The following is a 21466-nucleotide window of genomic DNA, read 5'->3' as shown; positions in this document are numbered from 1 at the left end:
CTCCCAGAGCCCTGAGGCTCCCAACTCTTCCCCAGGCTGCATCATCAATCTAACATCACTCCAAACAACACCAAACACAGCGCTGGTCGGTCGTTACCTCACTTCTGACCCTCAGAGGGGCAAACATACAGCCCAGGGGTCATTTTCTGCCCCCCTACAGCCCCCATTTCTCTGTGCTGTAACAGAAACAGAGACCTTAAGGAATGGGGCTCTGTGRTATTTGTCTTAATCTGTGTCACACGGTTCACTAGCTCGTCAGTGGACCCCAAGCGCACAATGTGATCTGGGCGGCAGATGGTTAGAGCGTTGGACTAGTAACCGAAAGGTTGCAAGATCGAATCTCTGAGCTGACAAGTTAAAAATCTGTCGTTCTGCCCTTGAACATTGCAGTTAACCCAATGTTCCTAAGCCGTCATTGAAAATAAGAATTTGTTCTTAACTGACTTGCCTAGTTAAATAAAGGTAAAATAAAAAATATAAAAATTGTTTCTTAGGACACACTCCCTAACCACACATTGTTAATAAGGACACACTCCCATAAAGACAATTGTTAGGACACATCTCCTAACAACATGAGCCTCCATTGTTAAGACACACGTCCCTAACCAGACATTGTTAGGAACACAACTCCTAACCAGACATTGTTAGGACATCACTACGAACCAGACATTGTTAAGACACACTCCCATAACCACAATTGTTTAAACACACTCCCTAACCAGACATTGTTAAGACACACTCCCTAACCAAGACATTGTTAGGACACATCCCTAACCAGACATTGTTAGGACACACTCCCTAACCAGACATTGTTAGGAACACACTCCCTAACCACACATTGTTAAGACACACTCCCTAACCAGACATTGTTAAGAACACACTCCATAACCAAGGGGCTCATTGTAAACTCTATGTATCAGAGTCTCTATAGGTAACACCCGTTGATGTCATCTTCAAGCAGAGAGTCGTCTATAGTAACCTTTTGTTGATGTCATCCCTATACATCAGAGCCTCTATAGTAACCCGTTGATGTTTATCCTATCATCAGAGTCTCTATAGTAACACCGTTGATGTCATTCCTATTCATCAGATCTTATAGTAACCCGTTGATAGTTCTCACTATTATCAGAAGTCCTTCTCATAGTAACCCGTTGATGTCATCCTATCATCAGGTCTTTATAGTAACAGGTTGATGTCATCCTATCATCGAGAGTCTCTATAGTACCCGTTGATGTCATCCTATCATCAGAGACCTCTATAGTAAACCGTTGAATGTCATCGAATCATCAGAGTCTCTATAGTACCCTTGATGTCATCCTTAATCATCAGAGTCTCTAGAGTAACCCGTTGATGTCCACCTATCATCAGAGCCTCTATAGTAACCCGTTGCATGTCATCCTATTATCAGAGCCTCTAGCAGCCTAAACACGTTGATGTCATCCCTACCCATCAGAGCCTCTTATAGGTAAACACCGTTGATGTCATCCATCATCAAGATACTACTATAGTAACCCGTTGATGTTCATCCTAATCATCAGAGTCTCTATAAAGTAACCCGTTGATGTCATCCTAATCATCAAAATCTCTATAGTAACCCGTTTGATGTCGATCACTATCATCAGAGCCTCTATAGTAACCGCGTTGATGTCATCCTATCTCGGAGTCTCTATAGTAACCCGTTGATGTCATCCACTTCATCAGAGTCTCTATAAGTAAACCACGTTTGATGTCATCTATCATCAGAGTCTCTATATGTAAACCCGTTGATGTCTATCCTATCAATCAGAGCCTCTATAGTAACCCGTTGATGTCCATACCTATCATCAGAGTTCTATAGTAACGCCGTTGATGTCATTCCTATCATCAGAGACCTCTATAGTAACCGTTGATGTCAGCCTATCATCAGGAGCCCTCTAATAGTAACCGTGTGGTATGTCATCCTATTCAAGGGAGGTCTCTATAGAACCCGTTGAATGTCATCCTAATCATCAGAGGTCTCTGTATAGTAACCGTTGATGTCATCCTATATCAGAGTTCTTATCGTAACGTGATGTCATCCTATCATCAGTCTCTATAGTAACCCGTTGATGTCATCCTATTCATCGAGTCTCTATAGTAACCCGTGTGATGTTCATCCTATCATCAGAGTCTAATAGTTACGTGATGTCATCCTATCATTCAGAAGTCTCTATATAACCGTTGATGTCATCCTAGTCATCAGAGTCTCTTTATAGTAACCCGGTTTTGATGTCATCCCTATCATCAGAAGCTCTATTAGTAACCCGTTGATGTCATCCTAATCATCAGGAGTCTCTATAGTAACCCGTTGGATTGTCATCCTATCATCAGAGCCTCTTATAGTAACCCGTTGATGATCATCCTAATCATCAGAGTCCTCTATAGTAAACCCTGATGTCATCCGATTTATCAGAAGTCTCTAATAGTAACCCGTTGATGTCATCTATTATAGAGTCTCTTAGTATCCGTTGATGTCAATCCTATCATTCAGAGCCTCTATAGTAAACCCGTTGATGTCATACCATCATCAGAGTCTCTATAGTACACCCGTTTGAGATGTCATTCCTATTATCAAGAGTCTCTATATTAGTAACGCCAGTTGATGTCATCCTATATCATCAGAGTCCTTATTAGTTAACCCGTTGATGTCATCCTATTATCAGAGTCTCTATAGTAACCCGTTGATGTCATCCTATCATCAAGATTTCTCGTATAGTAAACCCGTTGATGTCATCCCTATCATTCAGAGCCTCTATAAGTAAACCCGTTGATGTCATCCTACATCAGAGTCTCTATAGTACCCGTTGATGTCATCCTATCATCAGGCCTCTATACGTAACCCGTTTGGATGTCATCCTATCATCAGAGCCTATAGTAAACCCGTGATGTCATCCTATCATCAGAGTCTCTATAGTAACCGTTGATGTCATCCTATTATCACGAGTCTCTATGTAAACGCCGTTTTGATGTCATCCTATTATCCAGAATCCTCTATAGTAAACCCGTTGATGTTCATCCTATTATCAGAGTCTCTATAGTAACCCAGTTGATGTCATCCTATCATCAGGTCTCTATAGTAACCCCGTTGATGTCATCCTATCATCAGGGCTCTATAGTAACCGTGATGTTCTCCTATCATCCCAGAGCCTCCTATAGTAAACCCGTTGATGTCATCCTATTCATCCAGAGCCTCTATAGTAACCGTTGAGATGTCATCCTATCATCAGAGCCTCTATAGGTAACCCGTTGATGTCATCCTATCATCAGAGTCCTATAGTAACCCGTTGATGTTCATCCTATTATCAGAGTCCTCTATATACACCGTTGATGTCATCCTATCATCAGAGTCTCTATAGTAACCCGTTGATGTCATCCTATCATCAGAGCCTCTATAGTAACCGTTGATGTCATCCTATCATCAGAGCCTCTATAGTAACCCGTTGATGTCATCCTATCATCAGAGCCTCTATAGTAACCCGTTGATGTCATCCTATCATCAGAGTCTCTATAGTAACCCGTTGCATCACACAGTCTATAGTACCCGTTGATGTCTCCTATCATAGAGCCTCTATAGTAACCCGTTGATGTCATTCCTATCATCAGAGCTCTATAGTAACCCGTTGATGTCATCTATCATCAGAGTCTCTATAGTACCCGTTGATGTCATCCTATCATCAGAGTCTCTATAGTAACCCGTTGATGTCATCCTATCATCAGAGCCTCTAAGTAACCGTTGATGTCATCCTATCATCAGAGCCTCTATAGTAACCCGTTGATGTCATCCTATCATCAGAGTCTCTATAGTAACCGTTGATGTCTCCATATCAGAGTCTCTATAGTAACCCGTTGATGTCATCCTATCATCAGAGCCTCTATAGTAGCCCGTTAATGTCTGCAGTGAGAATAATACACAGTCGGGTACACTACTTTACAGTCATTCAGTGCTCAACTCAATGCAAAGGTTCCACGCTACATTGAAAGAATAGTCTTGTACACTGATGGAAGTCATAGGTGAAATGCATCCATGTTTGTTTAAAAAAAGTACTTAAAACAATGACATAAATTAACCCCTTTTCCTCTCGTCTTCCCATTGGTCCACAGGTGTATCGCCAACCGTAGAGTGTGCCTTACAGACATGGCTGACTACCCCTGTCCTCAGTTTGAGTGTGTGGGTCGCCCCTCAGGTTGTGACAAGAGTCACATGGACCCAGCATGCGACACAGACAACGTGGAACATCCCAACTCTGTCAGCTCCTCCTGATGAGCAAGACCTTGGCCTATATGGGCCACTGTCAGGTACAATTTGACATTCATGTCAGTTATACTTTTAGCCAAAGCAATGATCTGAAGTAGAACATGCTTTTATCATTCAGTCTCAATGTCTCTGCTTCCATAACATCCACACCATCATTCCCTAAATTTCTGAATATGTTGACAGCGTTTCAATAGATATAATTCATCGGCCATTTGAGAAGCAGCCTGAAACTAAACCAACGGTACTGGAGGCGGGTGACCAATATTTAGTCAATCACACAGAGATCACCCTGTTTTTAGAGCCTCAGAAAAGCTTTTCTCTGTTTGTGTTTCGTGAACGCTTAAATTAAGAACCTGTTTAGATCTGTCAGAGGCATGATGACACGTCCCAGCTGTTAGCAATACACAGACACACACACACACACACACACACACACACACACACACACACACACACACACACACACACACACACACACACACACACACAATATACACATAAATATTTCAATACCATACCATTGTTGTTTTGTTTCTAGTTTCCAGTTTCACTTTGTATTAAAAAGGATGTGGAGCTCAATTCACCTGCGCCTTGGTCCGCTCATTTCCAAGATCGTGACATATATACAGGGGTACGGTACCGAGTCAGTGTGCGGGGGAACAGGTTAGTTGAGATCATTTGTACATGTAGGTAGGGGTAAAGTGACTATGCATAGATAATAAACAGCGAGTAGCAGCAGTGTAAAAACAAAGGGGTGTCAATGTAAATAGTCCGGGAGGCCATTCTATTAATTGTTCAGCAGTCTTATATCTTGGGGGTAGAAGCTGTTAAGGAGCCTTTTGGACCTAGACTTGGCGCTCCGGTATCACTTGCAGTGCGGTAGCAGAGAGAACAGTCTATGACTTGGGTGACTGGAGTCTTTGACAATTTTTTGGGCCTTCCCTCTGTAGCGCCTTACGGTCAGATGCCGAGCAGTTGCCATAACAGACGCTGATGCAACCAGTCAGGATGCTCTCGATGGTGCAGCTGTAGAACTTTTTGAGAATCTGGGGACCCATGCCAAATCCTTTCAGTCTCCTGAAGGGGAAAAGGTGTTGTCGTGACCTCTTCACGACTGTCTTGGTGTGTTTGGACCATGATAGTTTGTTGGTGATGTGGACACCAAGGAACTTGAAACTCTCAACCCGCTCCACTTCAGCCCCGTCGATGTGAATGGGGTCATGTCCGTCCCTCCTTTTCCTGGAGTCCACGATCAGGTCCTTTGTCTTGCTCACATTGAGGGAGAGGTTGTTGTCCTGGCACCACACGGCCAGGTCTCTGACCTCCTCCCTATAGGCTGTCACATTGTTGTCTGTGATCAGGCCTACCACTGTTGTGTCGACAGCAAACTTAATGATGGAGTTGGAGTCGTGTTTGGCCACGCAGTTGTGAGTGAACAGGGAACACCAGTGAGGGGCCCCCGTGTTGAGGATCAGCTGTGCAGATGTGTTGTTACCTACCCTTACCACCTGGGGGCAGCCCGTCAGGAAGTACAGGATCCAGTTGCAGAGGGAGGTGTTTAGTCCCAGGGTCCTTAGCTTAGTGGTGAGCTTTGAGGGCACTATGGTGTTGAACGCTGAGCTGTAGTCAATGAACAGCATTCTCACATAGGTGTTCCTTTTGTCCAGGTGGGAAAAGGCATTGTGGACAATCCCCTATAGTGTTGTCTAATAAACTCATATGTTGCATTCAGGTTCTTAGTCTTTCCACACATGCATCTCCTGTTTAGGACTGTGTATGTATAGGATCATTCCCTCTGAGGAGGCGGATTTAGTAGAAAAAGTTCTCAGATACTAAGAATCCAACACAGAGACTCACCAATTTAACACCTCAAGAGGTCACCAGAAGTCTATAGTTCGAGGGAAAAGGGCTAAGAGACAGGCAACCGCAGGAATCCCAGGATTCATGGACATGGGAGAGATCTTGAACGGAGAAGGACCCTGGGCACAGGCTGGGAGGAGACATATCGCCGCCGCCAAAAGCTGAGCTGGAAGGAGCCGAAAGCTGAAGCGGCACGGCGATATGAGGAGGCAGCACGGCAGCGGAGTCAGGTACGAGAGGCACCCCAGAATTTTTTTTGGGGGGGGCTAGAGAGGAAGTTGTGCTAAGGCCAGGTCCAGCAAGACCTGCTAGCGCGACTCTAACTGTTGTGGACGTCGCTCCTCCTCTATATTGCCTCCACAAGAAACAGACAGACGCCGTCTCAGCATGAGGGTCAAGTATTGTTGGGGCACCTGGAATTAATGCCGGGTTAAGCGTTGACGCGTTGCTCAGACCAGTTGCGTTGTGCCCGTAATAGCCCCGGTGCGTCCTATAGGTGCAGCCCGAAGTGTCAAGTGAGTGTGGGCATCCAAAAGGGACCCGGTAGGACGTGATGGTGGTGCCTGCCCTCAGCGCGTCTGAGTCCTCACACGGCTCACCGCCTCAGCATTTTCAGGATTCCTAAGCGGTATCCTGCGCCGGCTCTGCGTGCTGTGTCTCCGGGGCGCTGGGAGGGTGCAGTGCGTCCTACCACGCACTCGCCTGTATCGTTGACACAGGCAGGATGGCACCAATGATCATACCACATTGAAAGTTGGTTAGTCACAGTAACTGAATGGCTCGATGCCTGTCTGCCTGCTTTATATAGCAAGCCACGGCCATGTGACTTCACCGTCTGTAGGAGCGAACCATTTTCATGAACAGTTGGGCCTACAGCTGGCCGGGTTCTGCGTAAACCGGGCCAATATGGTGGGAGTGGAAGCTTAAAGGGAGAAGTGCGCAGCTCATGTAGGACAACTAAGAATACTCTCCAGTGCTGCATACACCTGCCACAGCGCGGTTCACAAGCCTGTGTATGTCTAGCACACTACTGGAGGGAGTAACGAGCGCTGGGAGTTGAGTAATGAATGTCCAGTGCTGGGGATTGTGTGCCAGGCCCTGCTGACACAGAGCTCCAGGCTCCCCCACAGCCCGGTCCTTCAGGTGCCTTTTTAACATTCCAATGTCCCTCCTAGTCAGGTCTCTCTAGCACTGTGTGGTATTCTGTTGAGCTCAGCCCCATGCACCAGGCTGTCTATCCACGGCTCCTCCTTCATCAGGTGTGACCCGTCTGGCTCGACATCGCTATGTCAGAACACGCGCCTGAAAACTAGACCGCTGTCTCGCCCAGCGCAGAAACCGCTATGCAACTGCCTGACACGATCTAGACCACACCGCGGCGCCTGACTGCCCGTCTGCCCAGCGGCCGCCTGAACTGAGCACGTACTGCCAAGCCGCAAAAGCACTCCCTCTGAAATCTAGAGCCAGTCAATGCGCAATGGCCCGCCAATAGAGAACCTGTCCGTTAGGACTGACCGCAACGGACACAGCCCTGAATCTACGACGGGAACTGCCCTCAATGAGCCATGCCATAAGACTGCTCGGAGGTGCGTGTCGCGCCATGGCAGCAGGCAAACAGTCCCGCTCCTGTCTGCTGGCCGGGTCGTGGGAGCAACAATGAGATCATACACAGAGACACGTCCTCAGCTGGCAACGAACGAATGGGAGCTCGTTCCTATGAAGCCAGATTTCCGCCAGAACCCCGGATCAGCCCAGAGAGCGTTCCCCAGCCAGAACCAGGATACAGACCAGAGCCATTCCTGGCCAGCACAGTGACCAGCTTCCAGAGCCGTCACCCAGGTGGTTGTCCGGAGGCAGGAGCCGAGCCTCAGAAGCGGTGAGGTGCACGGAAGAGCCCTATACGAGTCCAGCCACACGATCCAGACCCAGGACTCAGAGCGCTTATGCAGAGAACAGTTATGCCAGCCATGGCATCCAGCCTTCAGAGCGTCCAGCCAGGACCACCCAGAGCGTCCAGCCAGGACAGCCAGATGGAGCTCCGTCTCCAGTCAATCGTCCGACCAGGAACCATTCCGCCCCAGAGGCCGCGTCCAGTAAGAAGTCCAGGACCAAGTCCTACGAGTACGTCAGCCCGAGCATGACCAGCCCAGAGTCGTCCAGCTGAGCCATGCAGCGCCTCAGAAAGACCGTCATCCCAGCTCAGGATCCGCGCTCGAGTCCCACCGACGAGGATCGGCTTTCGAGACACAGTACGTAGCTAGTCCGGTGAGTCTGGTCCCAGCACGCATGGGACGCCCGTCCCTCACGGTCCTGCGGGGCTCGTGGCCACTAAATACAGGCTGGTCAGGGCCCTATGTCTATGGGTCTCCAGACCAAGGTCCGTGGACGCGCAACTGGGATCGGCCAACTCGGTACTGTTGAGGCACCGGCACACAAGAAGCGGGCGTCAGTTTGTACTAAATAGTGTGGTGATGGAGGAAAGAGTGCACTAGAGCTCGAGAGCCGCTCGACACTAGTTGGACAAGTATTCCTCACTCTCCATGACTCCTCTCCACTCTCCGTGTCAGGTTGCAGTTTTGCGGCCGGGACAGCTCCGCATCTTGGGGGGGGGGGTTAAGAGGGTCTGGACGTTCTCTGGAGCAGACCGTGTAATGTTGTTCTCCTTTTAGTCACCTTGGTGGGGGGTGTGTTAAGTGGAGGTCAGGGGACGTCGGGAGCTGGCGATGGGCAGTCTGTTGGTGTGGTGATGTTCTAATGATTAAGGTGTTCCAACGATTAGTTGACTTTGCGGATGATGTCAGAGGCAAACTGCCTCTGTCACTCAGAAGGCCCCAGGTGTTTTTCGTTTTCCCTCTGATTGAGAGCCATACATAGGGGGTTGTTTCACATTGTTTTGTCGTTGGGTGGTTGTCTCCTGTGTCTGTATGTATGTCGTGCCACACGGGACTGTAGCGTTTGTTTGTCAGTCGTGTACCTGTTCGTGCTTCTTCATGTTGAATGTAAGTTTCGCCACCATGTTTCACAGGGTCTTGTGCTCACCGTCGTGCTATTGTTATTGGCTAGTAATTCTCCACGTATAGTTCGTTTTTGTTTCTTTGTAATAAATTGATTATGGCATCCTACCTCGGCTGCCGCACCTGGTAGTCACTTGGGCCTACTCTTGGCCAGACATCCCACCTCTCTCCTCTCACTCGTCTGAGGAGGGGGGAAAAAAAAAAATTAGAGTTTCGTTACAGACCATTGTTAAGACACACTCCCTAACCAGACATTTTAGGACACGCACACCGCTGAACTACCAGAGGTAAAGCATTGGTTGGGCCTCGCACACCACGACATAGTCCCTTAACCCTCGGAATTTTGGAGGTTAGGACTACACGTCTCCTAATCTCGACAACATTGTTTTGAAGACATGTGGCCCACTCTAACCAGACATTTGTTAAGGACACACTCCCTATACAGACATCTGTTAGGACACACTGCCCTAACCACACCATTTGTAGAGCGCCATGCGTCCCTTTTAAGGCGTCCTGGACATAAGAACCCATATAAATAAATCCACATCCAATCCACGTCAATGAAATCATCTTCACATCCAAGATGACATCAATCCAACACGATACCATTGTCTCACACAGAACACACACTCCCCTAACCAGACAGTCTGTTAAGACACCATGCTCCCTAACAGACACTCATGTAGTTAATTGTACAATACCCTCTAACCAGTAACATTTTTAGGAGAGTACACACATCACCTAACCAGACATTGGTTAAAGTACACACTCTCTAACCAGAACACATTGAGTTAAGTACCACACGCACACTCTGCACACACTCTACCACATCATTGTTAGGTACATCAACCTCATCTCCTACCCCACAACATTAGGTTAATTGACACGAGCTTCCTTAGACCACACTATTTATCATAGACAACATATCACTCTCTCCCTAACAGACATTGGAATGACACAATACTCATAAATCACAGACTATTGTTTACACAGCATATACTATCACCAACAACACACCCTAACGACATTGTTTATACTGGATGACACTCTTCCCTCTCTAACTAACATTCTCTACTAGGAGCTACACCCCATACACCCAGACATTTGTAAGACACACAATCCTCTAACCACTACATCTAGTGTTAATACGGTCTCGAAGCAGCTAATACCCAGCCCAATAGAGTGGGAAGGGTTTAATCTGCGAAGCTAACTATTTGTTGGAGTGTGAAGACCATCTCCTCTCACACCATGTAGCTTAAGGTACTAACTCAGTGCCCTAAACCCTACATTGGTTAAGACTATGCACTACACCCCGAAGCCACACAGTTCGTCTAATATGCAAGTGGTATGATACATCTTCATATACAGACATTGAGTTAAGGATGGAGGGTGTCCCCGCTCACTCCTAACCGCAGCAGCATTGTTTTAAAGATACGAGATCAACTCATCCCAGTAATCCAGTGACAATTGTTTAGGACTACGGCACCCCTAAAAGTCTAGACTATTGTTAAGGCATACACCACACATCTCTCCACGCCAGAACCACAGACATTAGTAATTAGTACTACTCACTCGACACTAAACTCCACACATGTCTCAACGACACATTCCTAACTCCATGAATCATGTGTTAAAGACCCATCCCTCATACCCTGACAGCAATCATTGTTAAGGTTATACACATAATCCCGCTAAGACCTTAGACATTGTATAGGACACAATCTCCCCTCTGCCTACACTCATGACAAGTGTCTGAGTTAGTTAGGGATACAACACTCCCTAACCCACAACACCATTTGTTAAGACACACTCCCTAACTGCAGACATTGGTTAAGCTCTAAAATTCACTTCACCATGAGACAAGATGGCTATGTTGGGTAACATGTCAGTATTCATATAAAGATGAGTCTCTCTATGAAGTAACAGAATCCGTTTGATTCCTTTCATTTCACTTATCATTATAGACGTATGCTATATGTAATCTTATTTTCTCGTTTGATTGTCATCTAATTCATCAAAGCTCCTTGCTATTAGTTAACGCATTGATTCTCTTTTTGGACCTGTTTGATGTTTTTCACCATCCGCATAATCATCAGATGACGAACTGCTATAAAAGTACAAACCGCATTGAGCCTAGTCACTGCACGCTCTATTATTGACAGAAGTTTGCTTAATAGGCGTAACCCCCTCGTTGTAGATGTTCAATAATAATCTCATTATCAGATGTCTGCTATAGTAACGCGACAGGTACACCGTTGATGTCCATCCTATCATCAGAGTCTCTATATAACTCCGCTATATGTAGTCATTCACCTTATCTCAGAGTCTCTGATATATAGTAGTCAATTGCCTATTCCGCGTAAGAGCTTGGTCATCTTAATCACAGCAGCCCATCTGACTACGTAACATAATTTTGTCTGCGCACGGTATTTGATTGTCATCACTACACAGATCCAGTGGTCTCTTATTAGCAAGGCTAAAACCCAGTGTTGATGTCACTTTCTGTATGTAAACTATTTGGAAATCGCATCAGAGTGCATTCTAGAGTAAAACTCCGGTTATATCAGTCATGCTCTGGTACAATTTCAGAATGGACACGTCTATGGTAGAACAAATAAATTCTGTCTGTAAACAGCCGTTTGTATTTTTGTCAAGTTTCTACTATATGAATCAAGATGGCCTCTTATATACTGTAATGTGTCGTGCCACAAAGTAGAATGTCCTACCGTTGATAGTCACTCCTATCATCAACGAGGCCTCTATCGAGAGTAAAACCCTTGTTTGGACCTGTAAAATACCTCATAAGTTCTTATTGCGCAGAGTTCTCTAATACGTAGAAAAATTGTGGAGTGGTTGAAAGACAACCGGTTGATTGTTCATTACACTAATGTCATCAAGTTAGTCTCCAACTTAAAGGTTGAGCTACTGCGTTGATTAAGTCATACCTCTTCTATGATCAACGCAATCTCTTATATAAGTAACCGTTGATCAGACTGGTCATTCTACAATAATCACTAGAGGCCTCTATCAGGTAATACCCGGGCTCCTGAGAGTGTCTTACCCTACTTGAGCAAACTAAGTAGTCTTCTATAGGTAACGAGAAGTTCACCCTGTTGATGAGGGTCTATGCAGACCGCCACTCCTAATCGAAATCAGACCTCTCTATAGTAAACCGCTGCGACCGTTGATGTCATCCTATCATCAAGAGTCTTCTATAAGTAACCCCTTGATGTCATCATAATCATCAAGAGCCTCTATACGTGAACAAGGAAAAACATGACCCCGTTGATTCCTCTATCATGCAGATGTCTCTATACTAAACCCGTTGATGTCGCATCTCTAATCGATCAGAGCTCTATAGTAAAACGCCCCCGTTGGGATGTTTACTCTTAATCTACACCATCAGAGCACTCACTATAATAGTAAACCCGCTCTGATGATCTATCTCACTCTATATCAGAGTCTCTCTATAAGTACCACTGCACGTTGGAAGTAGTGTTTCATCTCTCAACTAACATCATCAAGAGTCTCTATAGTAACCCGTTGAGTCACTCACCAAACCATAATGGTGCAGTGCAGAGTATCTTTCTCTGGGTATGGTAACCACTCGCTTATCGTTAATACCACACTTAATCATACAGAGTCTCTATAGATAACCCGTTGACATGTCATCACACTATCTAAAGTCTCTATAGTAAACGTCTCCAGTTAGAATGTCATGTCGAGATGCACTTATCATGCGTAGAGGCCTCTCGTAGATAGTAAAACGCACCTAGAACCTGAAATGGCAAACATATGAGTTTTTATCCGTTGTAGGGATACGTCATACCACTATACGTAGGGTATTTGTTCACTCAAGCAAGATTCTCTGCCCATTAGTTAATCTTCCACCTGGACAAAAAGGAACACCTATCGTTGTTGGAAGATTAGGATCTCATTCCTATGCTCCAGTGTTCTCTTATCAATGTAACCTGACTACAGCTCTTCAAGCGTTCCGTTGATGTCAATTCTCCAACACATACGTATGCCTCCATTCAACACAGAAGTCCTCTACTTAGTACACCACCACTAGCTCCGATAGATGTATCGCTAGACTCCATCTGCGATGACGGTACATCTAAATACCTCCCGGTAACTGCCAACTGGATCTGTCACCCTCGGTTTGATGTCCATCCTTGACGGGTCCATCCTGGACGAGGCCTCTATACCGTAAGCCTCGTGAATTAAGGTTCGAGTTAGGCTATTAATCCGAAGAATACTCTAACATAACGTATTATGAGCCCGATTGGAGGATGGCGACATTCCTATTATCAGGCAGTTCTCTATAAAGTACCCCGTATGCGGAGGGGGTCATCCCATCTTATACCATGAGTCTGTCTATTACGTCCATGTTTCCCGTTGATGTCATCCTATCATTTCAAGAGCCTTCTATAGTTAACCCGTTGGATGTCATCCTATCATCAGAGTCTCTATTAGTAACCGTGGAATGTAATCTCATTATCACAAGAGTCTCTGAGCGTGATGGCCAAAGCCGTTGAATTATCCTACACGTACATACTCAACAGAGTCCTCTAATATCATTGAATAGACTTTTTGCCCTCGTCGTTGTGAACTCGACTACATCCTACAGTTATCAGGAGGTCTCATGATAGCTACCTGATCACAGAAACCGATTCGAAATGTCATTCGGCATACATCATCAGAGCTCCTCTAATTAAGGGTGAGGAGCAGCGTTTCGATGTCAACGCACCCTATGTGCTCCCAAGAGCCTCTATAAGTAACCCGTTGATGTCATCCTAGTCTATCAGAGTCTCTATAGGTTGAAGTCGCCCAGGTACAACAACCCTCTCTTGCTTGCTATTCAATGTCGATGAGCCAAGACAAGGACCCTCCTGAATTCCAATCAGATGCCCTCTATAGTAACGGACTCCACGCGTGTAGAATAGGGAGCGAAGTCACCTGAGACTACAATACGAGAACAGCCTCTATAGTAACCATTCACATCCGCGATTGATGCGGTCAAGTCCTATCATCAGAGTCTCGTATACTGTAAGCAGTGGAGGCGGGTTGAGAGTTTTTCACAGTTCCTCTCTGGTTGATGTCCGACATCCTATATATTCACAGAGCTCTCTAAGTAGTAACACAACTATCCGTATGAGGTATCCTATTTATCAAGTCTCACTATAGTAACCCGTTGAATGGGTTACATCCATAATCTATCAGAAGTCTCTACTCAACCCGAAAGACCCCGATGTCTCGTAATAGTCATCCTTGAAGGTATGCGATTCAGCAGTCACTCTATAGTAACACCGACCCCGTTTGATGTTCATCCTCCCTACACCCTTTCACGTCATCAGCGAAGGGCACTTCTATAGTAAGAACAGGATTTGGCCATGGGTCCCTCCAGATTCTCAAAAGTTCTAAAAACAGCTGCCGCGTTGTATTGGGTACCGTCTATGAGAGCCAGCTAACTCCATCCTGACTCGAGAGTGAGCCACTCTAATAGTAAATCAGCCGTTCCTGTTATGGCACACTCCGTTGGATGGCTCATTCCTATCCCTCATGATGTCCTCTATACGGGTAACGACAATCTTGACCTGTAAAGGCCGCTACCAGTTGATGTCAATCAGCGGGAAGGCCACAAAAAATTTGCGTACTCAAAAGGAAGGCCTCTAACTAGTCAACTCGTTGATGGTCATCTCCTATCTATCCAGCAAGTCTACGTATAGTACCCCGTTTGCATAGTGATCCCCATTAAGACTTTGTTTCAGAGTCTTCTACTACGTAACCCCGTTGATGTCACTAATCATCAGAGTCTCTATATATCTGACTACACCCCGTTGATGTCATCTATCATCAGGAGCTCTACTAGCGTAACACCGTTGTGATAGATGTGATACTCACTACTCCCATCAGAGGCCTCTATAGTTAACCCGTTGATGTCGAGCAGCCGCGCAACCTAACCAGTCTCATAATGCGTTACCAAACCATCGGTACTACCGTTAACCATCTAACATGCTTCTACCCCGTTGATGTCCATCCCCAAGCATAATCAATCGAAGTTAAGTCACTATATGCTGAAGCATAAATTAATCACGTATGATGTCATCCTAATCATCAGAGCCTCTATAGTAACCCGTTGATGTTCCTCTATGGCTCCACTATCATCAGAGCGCGCATTCTATAGTAATACATTGAACCACCACCCTTGATGTCCATCCTATCATCAGAGCCTCTATTAAAAGTAAAACCCACGTTGATGTCATCACTATCATCAGAGCTCTCTATTATTTGTATATTTCTCAGTCTCGCAGTACAATCGCTCTACTTCATACAGCATGTCTCTATAGCTCACACGCTGTTTATCCGTTTGAATTCTAGTTGATCACTATAGTCACATCATTCAGAGCCTCTATAGTATATCTCACGTCTGACTCTACCGTCATCCTCTAAACTATTCAGTCCAGAGAGCCTCTATAGTATACGCATCTCCAGGGTTGAATCTGTACAATCCACTGTTCTTATCCATCAGAGCTCTCTAATAGTAACAGCCGCTGATGTCAATCCCCTATTAGCTCAGAAAGTCTCATAATAGTACCTGACCCGTTTCGGAATAATACGTCATCCTAAGGAATCTATCCCATAGAGCCTCCTCGTATAATATAGTATGAGCTCACGATTCTTGGAATGAGCCCGGACCCAAGGGCGCAGCCGTGCAATCTCGAGCGTCTTTCACAACATGTCTTGCAGCCTTTGATGTAAAATTAAATAAACCAAAAGTGAACTCAGTCGGGTTACACTGGAACAATACTTAGTATTAACCAGAAATACACACAATCAGTGGTTGCTACAACTCAATGCAAAAGTGGTTCCACGGATTGAAGATACTATCGCATTAATTTGAAGATAGTCTGTACACTGAATGGAAAGCATAGGTGAAATGCAGTGCTAATCCTCATTGTGTGTTTGTGTTAATAAGAATAAAGGGTGAGCTTTGTGAAATAGACGAAGTGATGCGATAGTGTAGTACTGTAAACTTGGTGTGCGCCTCTGGTGTTTCCGTTCTCGTGGCGTTCGCCATCGTATTGGGGTACCGACAGGTGTAAGATTCGAGACTTCGTTACGTAGAGTGGTGCCTTACAGACAGTTTGTTGTGTGGTGTGTGTTGTGTGTGTAGTGTCGTAGAGTGTGCCCTTACAGACAGATGGCGACTACTGCGCGTGTCCTCGTGAAGTTTGAGTGGGTGGTGGGTCCCGCCTCCTCAGGTTGTGTGATCATAGAGTCAGCATGGACCCCAGTGCATGCGAACAGTTGGTGACATTACGTGGAGACGTTCCCAACTGCGGCTCTCTGTCAGCTCTCTCTGATGAGCAGAGACCTTTGGGCCTATATGGTCCAACGAGCACATCTCACATCTTTAGGTACCGCATATATTGGGGCGTACCACCAACACACATAACAGGGCCAGGGCTTGGGCGTCAAAGCGGCGACACTTTTTGTCAGGTACAACGCCGGATCATTTGAGAGCATTCATGGTCCGTTCTAAAACAGTTTGAGCCAAAGTTGCAATGAGATTTTGAAGCTAGAAAAAAAAACATGGCTGTTTATCTTAGAATTATATAATCCATTCGCAGGTGTCCATCGCATGAGTCTCTAATGTGTCTTGCTGGCTTCCAGTAGAACATGAGATCGCAGCACGAGAAGCTTTCGTGACCCACGAATCCTAATACATTCATGAATTTATACCAGTTCTTAATTTAGCGTTGCGCCTAATTTAACGACCTTCGATATTTGATCACACAGCAGAAGACATACAGAGATAATCAGCTTAATTATGCCACTTGTAGTAGGCTCATTAATCAAAATCAGGGTGATCCGGCCCATTTGAGAATAGCAGTCCCTGAGAGAGAGTCTAGAACACTAACGTGTAACTCTAAAGGAGGCGTGAGTGTATCCGAAGCTCATATTTAGTCAATCACGCCAGACCACGGAGACTAACCCCTGTTTTTTAGAGCCTCCAGAAAAGCTTTTCTACTGTTTGTGTTTCCGTGAACGCTTAAATTAAGCACACCTGTTTAGATCTGTCAGAGGCATGTGACTGGTTATCTCAGTCCCAGGTTGTTTTATCGAACGCAGTACACTAGCAGTCAATCCATCAACACAACATGCACACACACAGCACACGAACACATCGCACACACAACACATTCACATACTCACATCAACAGCTCGACACAGCACGCAAACAACAGCCATCGACTCACAACACAACATACAACTACTCAATATTGTACATTACTTATGTGAGATATGATCGAGATACCCGTGAGTTGCTATAGTGGAAGTCAGATGGGGTATTTTCGTTTCATATGTTGATCCAGACTGTAATTCGACTTTAGGGATAATAGAAAAGAACAAGTTGGATGTTGGAGGCTCAATTTCACGCTGGGCTGACCTCTTTGGTCGTAGATCACCTTGCGATTTTTCCATGAGACTACGAGATGAACATGATAATATATACATGCACGATGGAGAGGTTACCCAAGGATTGTAAACCAAAGCTGGCCCATATAGGACGTCAGATAGGTGCGCTGGCTTGGCGGCACAGTGTCTATGCTATGAGATCAGTGTTATGGCCTTGCATGTACACAGGAGGTGTAGGGGTTAAGGGATAGTCTTATCCACGGCTTATGTAGATAATCTAAGCAGCGTGGAGCGAGCGAGTCGGAAACAAAGGTGGGCTCGCTCAATGTAAGGGTATCGCCTATGCTCGTGGAGAGCTGCCCCCTATTCTTAGTTAATCGATGTTCTACAGAGTCTCTTAGATCTTATGGGGGGCTCAGCGAACAGCCTAGTACTAGGAGACCTTTCTATACTGTGAGACGGCTACAGGGGACTTGGAGGCGTGCCCGTAGATCCCACTGTGCTCGTTGTGTACGAGGGTAGCGACGAGACACGACAACATCGCTCTCTAATGATCGTGTGGTGTGGACAGTCGAGCGAGGCTCTCTTAGCACTAGTAGTATTCTCATAGGGGGCTGGTACCAGTACCGTAGGTAGGACAGCAGCCGGTTAGCTGTGTTAATCAGATTGTCCTAAGCTGGAGTTCTAGCTCAGTCGAGATGACTGCTGTTATAAGTAGCTACCATGTTCAGGATGTCTCTCTGTATGGTGCAGGTCTGATAATAGCAAAATTCATTTTTGGAGAAATTCGGCGGGGAACCTATTTCACCGTATCGACTCAGATTATCCATTCCCAATTTCGAGTTGTCTACCATGAGACTAGGGGACCTATATCAAGGATTGGTAGTCGTGGTGACAGTGACCTCTTTGCTTCACGACTAGTCTTTGGTAGGTTTGAGTTCGCGCACCCTATGGAGATTTTGGATTCTTGGTGTGTAGAGACTACAAGATAGGGGATACTTTGAGGACACAACTCCGCACTGTTCGAGTACCTCGCTTCACACTTCAGGCCTCCGTAGATGTGAATGGGGTCTATTTGGTAGCCATTCACTCTTCCTTATTATCGTGTGGGCATAGTCCTCAACAATTTACAGAGGTCGCTTTGGCTCTCTGTCACAGGTATTGAGGGAGTAGGAGTGTTTGATTGTGTCAGCACTGTGAAAAGCGGTACTATAGGAAACCACTGTCGGCTATGAGGATTACGGTCATGATGATCAACACCGGTCGTCTCTCTATACCTGAAGATACTCTGGATGACTTGGGATTGAAATCATACGCAGGTCTATTAGGTCTTAGTAGAGGCTCTCGTGGTATGAGATAGAGGAGTCCGTACACCACTCAAACGGGTTTAGATTGCTATGAGACGGGCAGACCATGCAAATAACGCCATTATTAGATGACATGCAAAGCGAGGGGAGTGTTTACCGATGTTTTGGGGAGCACACCTCGCATGTATTGTTGGAAGTTGGAGAATGACACAGCAGAGACGGACGTGTCCATGTACTTGAATAGGGGAGGACCTCTGCCCTCGATAGGTGTATGTGAGACGATCAACTCCAGCGGTTGTTGCAGATGTGTTGGATTATGTAGGCTTCTGATGATAGGAAATGAACACTCAACGGGTTACTATAGAGGCTCTGATGATTAGGACACACGGTACATCATCGGGCTCTAAACTACTCTGAGGGGGGAGCAGGGTCTGCAACCTTGATGTCAAGGGAAATGTAGCAACATCGAGACGGGATCCAGTTTACTTTGCAGAGATAGGGGGAGGGTGACCTTTTCGCCTGATGATAGGTATTGCCACACTCATAACGGGGTTTTCTTTTCATAGGCTATTAGAGTGGTGAGGGCTCCTTGTATGTGAATTGAAGGCAACGGTAATGACTGTCAGTGATCTGGGGAATCGCTACTTTTATAGAGGCTTAGCCTGATGATCATGTAGAGAGTGACAATCAAACGGGTTTAGACACAGATCAATTGAGGCCCTTGATTGAATTAGGATCGAACCATAGCGATACTGCGCTGTTTTGTTACCCTCAGGGTGGGGAATACAGAGTCATGTAACTGTGCGACTAGTGACTCCGCACACTATTAAGGGGATGGTACTATTGCAAATCGGGTTAGACTATAGAGACTCTGATAATAGGAATGACATCACATACAGTGGTGAATCTACTATGCAATATGTTGGCAGAACTATTCTAGGGAGAGATTTGACTAGGAAATGTATCAATCAACGGGTTCTATCAGAGGCTCTGATGATAGGATGACATCACGGGTTTACTATATGAGGTCTGAATGAATAGGATGACATCAACGGGTTCCTTAGAGGCTCTTGGATGATGGATATGAACATCAACGGGTTACTATAGAGGCTCTGATGATATGGATGACATCAACGGGTTTACTATAGAGACCTCTGAATGAATAGGATGACATCCACGGGTTTACTATAGAGACTCTGATAATAGGTGACATCAACGGGTTTACTATAGAGACCCTCTGATAATAGGAGTGACATCAACGGGTTTAACTATAGAGACCTCTGATAAATGAGGATCTTGTCACCACATCAAACAGGTGTTAGTACCTATACGAAGAAACTCTGCACTACCTGTTTGTTAGGATGGAAACTGGGGTGTATGATCTATGAAACATCAGGACAGGAGGTTATCTACCACCAAAATCTCACGACCGTGCCTTCTTTTGGTGGGGTGGTGTATTAGGAGAGAATGAACTAAATCCATAGCGCGCGAATTGACTGGTTATATGAGAGTGTGCCTTACTGGGGAAGGTGGTGATTATGTGAGTGGTACATTTCAAACGGGTGTTGAGACTATATGAACAGACTGGCTGGATAGCATGTCGGGACTGAGCATCGAGATCCGATGGTGTTACTATATTTAGTCGGCTTCTGATGATTAGGTTGATTTGACATCCAACGGGGTGAGGGTCGCGTTACTATGAGACGCGTCAGCGTTCCTTGGTGATGTGGGGGTACGGGATGTGAACACTCCACTGCGCGTATACCTCTCAGTAAAACTATACGAGTACTCAGCTGATCAATAGGATTGACAGTCAATCGGCAGTTGGGTGATACTCTAAGGCCGGGAATCTCGCACGCACGTGCGTTTGATTGATTAGTGAACTCGCAGTCAATTCAGAACAGTCAGAGTAAATGTATCTCTAATACGAGAATTCTTGATACATAATTTAGGGGATGATCTGGAAGTTTCAAACGATGGTTATTATAAATCATTGGAGACTTCTGTATGATATGTGCAACCAAACATTCGACAAATAACTTAATCCTGTGTGTTGATTAATAACAGAAGCAGCCTTCTGGAATGATAGAGAAGTTATTGACTGAAGGCATCAACTGGGTTTCTATTCGGAGAGTCTCTCTAGAGGCAATAGGATTAGCAAAATCAACTGGGCTTAACTCTATATGAGTAGGGCTTTGATAATCGAGCGATGAACCAACATCAAAGTACGGAGTTTATTATTGTCATCCTTAAACAACTGTTTACAGACAGATTATTTCACTTATAATTCACTGTATCACAATTCCAGTGGTTCAGAAGTTTACATACAATAAGTTGCCTTTAAACAGCTTGGAAAATTCCAGAAAATTATGTCATGGCTTTAGAAGCTTCTGATAGGCTAATTGACATCATTTGAGTCAATTGGAGGTGTACCTGTGGATGTATTTCAAGGCCTACATTCAAACTCAGTGCCTCTTTGCTTGACATCATGGGAAAATCAAAGAAATCAGCCAAGAATGTGATGAAAGAAATAAAAGCTGAATAAGAATTCTCTCTAGTATTATTCTGACATTTCACATTCTTAATAC

The 21466-nt window shown here is 45.3% G+C and overlaps 1 pseudogene; it reads left to right on the top strand.

Annotated features, from left to right (window-relative positions):
• LOC111972979 (reversion-inducing cysteine-rich protein with Kazal motifs-like) overlaps positions 1-21466 on the top strand; it is a 133707-nt pseudogene that overhangs the window by 108782 nt on the left and 3459 nt on the right.

Source organism: Salvelinus sp. IW2-2015, linkage group LG14, assembly GCF_002910315.2.
Source record: "Salvelinus sp. IW2-2015 linkage group LG14, ASM291031v2, whole genome shotgun sequence".
Lineage (NCBI taxonomy): Eukaryota > Metazoa > Chordata > Actinopteri > Salmoniformes > Salmonidae > Salvelinus > Salvelinus sp. IW2-2015.
This window is presented reverse-complemented; position numbering and strand designations above follow the sequence as displayed.